Genomic DNA, 6,440 nt, shown 5'->3' with positions numbered 1-6,440 from the left:
AGCCCTCCTCCCTCCTGCCTCTCATCCCCACTCCCCAGAGACGACAATTAGTGAGCAGATTCTTATATCTCTTTCCAGAAATTAGCCAATTAGCCTTCTTTCCTTCCATACAAATGGAATCATAATGTAATAATTGCTAGTGTTTATCATGTGCCTGCTATGTGCCTGGGAATATTTTAAGCATCTTGTGTGGACTATATATTGTTTAATCGTTATGATGACCCCTTGAAGTAGGTATTGCCTTTATTTACATTTTTCACATGCGGAAATTGAGGCCCAAAAATATTACATCATTTGCTTAAAGGCACACAGTAGGCAAAGAACCCAGGAAGGTAATATACTTCTATCTTAGTTTTATGCTTGCATAGCATTTCTTAATATGAATGAATCCTAGTTTAAAGTATTGTTGGATATTGAAATTGTCCAAATCTATTTTAACAATTATGGCTGCATTGAATATATTTGTATATTTATCTTTGAAGTTTTAACTTTTATTTCATGTCTCCTTTGTTCCAGACATTCTAGGATCCTCTTTACATATATTTTGTCATTTTAAAAGTGACAACTACTCCAATCATTTAGGAATCATCCATTTTACAGATAAGGATATTGAAACTCCAAGTAGTTAAGTAACTTGCCCAATGTCCCAGAGTTGATTAATGGCAAAGGCTAAAATTGAACTTAGGTTACCTGATTCCAGCGCCCACAACACCACCGTCTTTATGGAGTATACATGGTAGTGCGTGAAAACTCTCCAAAGAAATTCTCACATCTATAGAAATCTTATTTTTCTAATACTAACACTCCTTTATTGTTTTTCTTGAGTATTGATCTCACTGAGACTCGGTCTTCTTCCTGATAAAATAGGGATAATAATACTTACTACTAGGAATAGAGTTGTGTCCCCTGAAAATTCATGTACTGAAGCCTGAATTTCCAATGTGATGGTATTTGGAGGCGGGGCTTTGGGAGATAATTAGGGTTGGGTAAGGTCATGAGGGTGGGGCGCTTAGGATAAGATTGGTGCCCTTGTGAGAAGAGACACCAAACAGCTTGCTCTTGCTCTCTCTCCTGACCATGTAGAGACACTGCAAGAAGGTGGCCATCTGCAAATCAAGAAAACCCTCACCAGTAGCTGATCATGCTGGCACACTGAACTTGGACTTCCAGCCTCCAAAACTGTGAAAAAATAAACATCTATTATTTAAGCTGCCCAGTCTGTGGTATTTTGTCAATGATAGCTAAAGTAGACTAATATACATACCTAATAAAATTATTATAAAGAGTAACAGAAACAAGATAAAACTATCCATAAAACTTTCTTGTTTCTTTTCTCTTTTTTGAGACAGGGTCTCACTCTGTCACTCAGGCTGGAGTTCAGTGGCACAGTCTCAGCTCATTGCAGCTTTTACTGCCTGGGTTCAAATGATCTTCCCACCTCAGCCTCCTGAATAGCCAGGACCACAAGCACATGCCACCATGCCTAGCTAACTTTTTGTATTTTTTTTTGTAGAGACAGGGTCTCACCTTATTGCCTAGGTTGTTCTCAAGCTCCTGAGCTCAAGTGATCCACACACCTCACCTTCCCAAAGTGCTGGGACTACAGGTGTGAGCCACTGTGCATGGCCAAAATATCTAGAATAATTTCTTCTTTTTTTTTTTTTTGAAGACAGAGTCTCACTCTGCTGCCCAGCTGGAGTGTGCAGTGGCACGATCTCAACTCACTGCAACCTCTGTTTCCCAGGTTCAAGCAATCCTCCTGCCTCAGCCTCCGTAGTAACTGGGATTATAGGCATGCGCCACCATGCCAGGCTAATTTTTGTATTTTTAGTAGAGACGGGATTTCATCATGTTGGTCAGACTGGTCTGGAACTCCTGAACTCAGGTGATCCACCCACGTCAGCCTCCCAAAGTGCTGAGATTACAGGCGTGAGCCACCACACCCAGCCTAGAATAATTTCTAACATGAGTTGTGGAGTTATTGCAGGTATTATTCTTAGAGCTTCAAATGTATATTAATTTCCTAGGGCTGTCATGACAAAACACCACAAAATGGGTGGCTCAACAACAGAAATGTATTCTCTCACAATTTTTTTTTTTTTTTAGTAGAGTTGGGGTTTCACCAAGTTGGTCAGGTTGGTCTCGAACTCCTGACCTCAGATGATCCTCCTGCCTCGGCCTCCCAAAGTGCTGGGATTACAGGCATTGAGCCACTGCACCTGGCCTTCTCTCATAATTTTGGAGGCTGTAAATCCAAAAACAAAGTGTTGTCAGGGCTATACTGTCTTCAAAGCCTCTAGGACAGAATCCTCCTCTGTCTTTTCCTAGCCTCTGGTAGCCCCAAGTGTTCCTTGTCTTGTGGCAGCATAACTCCAATCGCTGCCTCCATCATCACATAGCATTCCCCCTGCTTGCCTGTCTTCATACGGCTGGCTTCTGTAAGGACACCAGTCACATTGGAATAAGAGCTTACCATACTCTAGTATGATCTCATCTTAACTAATAACATCTTCAATGGTCCTATTTCCAAATTAAGGTCACATCCTGGGATAGTGAGGATTAGGACTTCAATATATCTTTTCTGGAGGAAGCAATTTAACACATAACCATGTATAATATATTACTTCATCCAATCTTCACAGCAACCCAGTGAAGCAGATAATATTGTAATTCTTCCCGTTCTGGAGACGAGAACACTGGTATGGTTTGACTGTGTGTCCCCACCCAAATCTCATGTTGACTTATAATTCCCAATGTTAGGGGAGGGAGCTGGTAGGAGGTGATTGAATAATGAGGGCAAACTTCCCCCTTGCTGTTCCTGTGTGCTAGTGAGTTCTCATGAGATCTGGTTGTCTAAAAGTGTGTAGTACTTTCCCCTGCACTCTCTCTCTCTCCTGCTCTGCCATAGTTAAGATGTGCTTGCTTCCCCTTCGCATTCTCCTATGATTGTAAGTTTCCTGAGGCCTCCCAGCTATGCTTTCTGTACAGCCTTTGGAACTGTGAGTCAGTGAAACCTCTTTTCTTCATAAATTACTCAGTCTCAGGTAGTTTTTTATAGCAGTGTGAGAATGATCTAATATAGACAATGAGGCTCAGAGAATACACATAACTCATCTAAGGTCACATAGTGACTAAGTATGTGTTTTACTGCTTCTTGGCTTATAAGAGTTTAGGGGCATAGGGACTGCTATGGTCTAAATGTTGGCATCTCCCTCAAATTCATATGTTGAAACCTAACCCCAAATGCAATAGTATTAAGTAGATGGGCATTTAGAAGGTCATGAGAATGGGGCCTTCATGAATGGGATTTGTTCCCTTATAAAAGAGGCTTGTGGGAGCTTGTCTCCTTTTTCACCATGTGAGATCACATGGAGGACTATCTATGAAGAACATCTATGTGCCCTCACCAGACACCAAATCTCTTGATCTTAGGCTTCCCAGCATCTAGAACTATCAGCAACAAATTTATGTTGTTTATAAATTATCTAGTTAATGGTGTTTTGTTATAGCAGCCTGAACTAAAACATAGGCACTCAGAAAAAAAAAATGAGTTTGTTATTTTTTGTTTTACTTAATTTACAGTCACAAATGACTGTATATCCTAGCACAAGGGTTAGCAAACCTTTTCTGAAAAGGTAAAGACAATTGATATTTTAGGGTTTGTAGTTATATGATCATTTTCTTTTGCAACAATTGAACGCTGCCATTAAAGCATAAAAACAGCTGAAGATAATACATACACAAGTGATCGTGACTGTTTTCCAACAAAGCATTATTTGCAAAAATAAACAGTGGCTGAATGTGACCAGTGGAGCCTTAGCTTGCCTGTCTTTGCCCCAGTCATAAGTAGCTTCATGTTGTCCTAAGTGACTGTGGTAGATTTGATTATTGTTCTCTATTCTCTTCCCTCTGCCATCCTGTGATCTTGCAGTGCACTATAGTGGGCTGAGCATATTTCCTTACCCATTATCACTGGCTTATTTAAAGTACATAATTTGGCCAGTAGAATGTTAATAAATGTGATGTGAGACCTACATGTGCTCTCACTCTTTGGCTGGCATCTTTCTCTTTCACAATCCTACATAAGAAGTGCATACACTGGGCAGCTGCTGGTCCAAGGAGAATATGGAGGCAAATAGCACAGACCTAAGCCCAATATACAGACCAGAGTCTGAAGTCTACTCAAGCCCAGCAAATTGGAGCTGACCCTCAGATCCACAGGTGAGAAATAAATGTTTATTGTTTCAAGTTACTGGATTATGGTGTGATTTGTTGCCCAGCATTAGCTGATCAAGATCAAAGGAAATAGACCCATCCTCAGATTCATCCCTTTTCTTGGGAGATGCTCATAAGTTGACTGGGCCACCCAACTTTTGTTTCAGAAATTGTACCAAAATATCAGGGAACATCTCACTAGAGGGCTATGCTTATTATCATGCATCTCTCTCTAGTAGCAACAGAAACCCCAAAATAATGACAAGAAGCAGAGGCAGCAGTGGGGAAAAGCATCTATCTTCGTTATAAGATTGAGGTTCAAGTCTAGACATTGACTCTATGACCTTGGGCAGGAGATTGATCTGTTTCTCCATCTGTTAAGCAGGTCCAGGAATACTACTTTCTCTAGATTTGGGAAGAAATGGAATGGCAAGGCACATATCTGGCACAAAGTAGACAAGTTATAAACCACGTAAAGTTAAGGAAAATCAGTAAAGCCAGAAGTGGCATTTTATATCCTTAGTAATCCATGTAAGTCTTAGGTAGGGTGTTCAAGAACTCTCCTGAAGTCAAATGATTAGTAATATGACCATCACATAGTAGACTTTTTTTTTTCTTTTTTGAGACAGAGTCTTACTCTGTGGGCCAGGCTGGAGTACAGTGGCATGATCTCGGCTCATGGCAACCTCCATCTCCTGGGCTCAAGCAATTCTCCTGCCTCAGCCTCCTGAGTAGCTGGGATTACAGGCATGTACCATCACATCCGGCTAATTTTTGTATTTTTAGTAGAGACAGGGTTTCACCATGTTGGCCAGGCTGGTCTCAAACTCCTGACCTCAGGTAATCTGCCCACCCCGGCCTCCCAAAATGTTGGGATTACAGGCATGAGCCACCGCACCTGGCCATAGACTTTCAATAAATGTTTGCTTAGTGTTGTTCAGGTCTCTTAAAGTAGGTAGTTCTGGTTTTTTTCTTGTCGTTATAAGAAAGCTTAGTTTTCTAGTGTCAGAAGCAGGTTTTAACTTCCTAGAGCAAACCCTGAAGTTAGCGATCTAGCATTTTTTTTCTTCAGGGCTCTCTCTCTCTTCTCTTGCACCTGTACTCAATTGGCTCTTTATGCAAATTCCCGCTAACTACAAATGACTGATAATGACAGAAGGTAAACTTTGGTAGGAATAGGATAAGCCTTTTACATTTATGGGCTTTATATTGTTTTCTTTTTCTTTCCTAAGTAACAGCTTTATTGAGATATAACCAATATATCATAAAGTTCATCTTTTCTAAGAGTATAATTCATGGCTTAATAAGAATTCCATTGCATATATATACCACGTATTGTTTATATATTTATCAGTTGATGGATATTTTAGTTCCATCTACATTTTGGCAATTATAAATAATGCTACTATTTGATGGTATCCTTTGATGCACAATATTTTAAAAGTTTGATGCAGTCTAGTTAATTTTTTATTTTATCTTTTATGTTTTCAGTATTATATCTAAGAATTGATTGCCTAATCTAAGGCTGTGAAGACTTACTCCTAAGTTTTCTTCTAAGAGTTGTATAATTTTGGACCTTACATTTAGATTTTTGTACACTTTTGAGTTAACTTTTGTATATGGTATTAAGTAGGGGTCCAATTTTATTCTTTTGTATGTGAATATCCAGTTGTCCCAGTACTACTTGTTGAAAACACTACTCTTTCCTCATTGAAAGGTCTTGGTACTCTTGTCAAAGTTCAACTGACTTTAAATATTTGGGTTTATTTCTGGAATCTTAATTTTATTACATTTATCTTTATGTCTGTCCTCATGCCAGTTTCTTACTGTCTTGATTTATGTAGTTTTGTTAAGTTTTGATATCAGGGAGTGTGTTCTTGTTTTTTAAATTGTATTGGCTATTCTGTGGCTCTTGCATTTCCATATTAATTTTGGAATTGGTTTGTCGATATCTGCAAAAAATACCAGCTGGGGTTTTGACAGAGATTGCATTGAATTTGCAAATTAAATTGGAAAATATTGCCATCTTAACAGTATTAAGTCTTATAATCCATAAACATGGGGTGTCTTTCCATTTACTGATTATTTTCTTTCAGTGGTGTTTTTTAATTTTCACTGTAGAAGTCTTGTATTTATTTTGTTAAGTGTATTCATAAGTGTTTTATACTTTTTGATGCTATTATAAATGGAATTGTTTTCTTAATTTCATCTTCAGAGAGTTCATC

Source organism: Macaca fascicularis, chromosome 8 (assembly GCF_037993035.2).
Source record: "Macaca fascicularis isolate 582-1 chromosome 8, T2T-MFA8v1.1".
Lineage (NCBI taxonomy): Eukaryota > Metazoa > Chordata > Mammalia > Primates > Cercopithecidae > Macaca > Macaca fascicularis.
Note: the sequence above shows the minus strand (reverse complement) of the source record.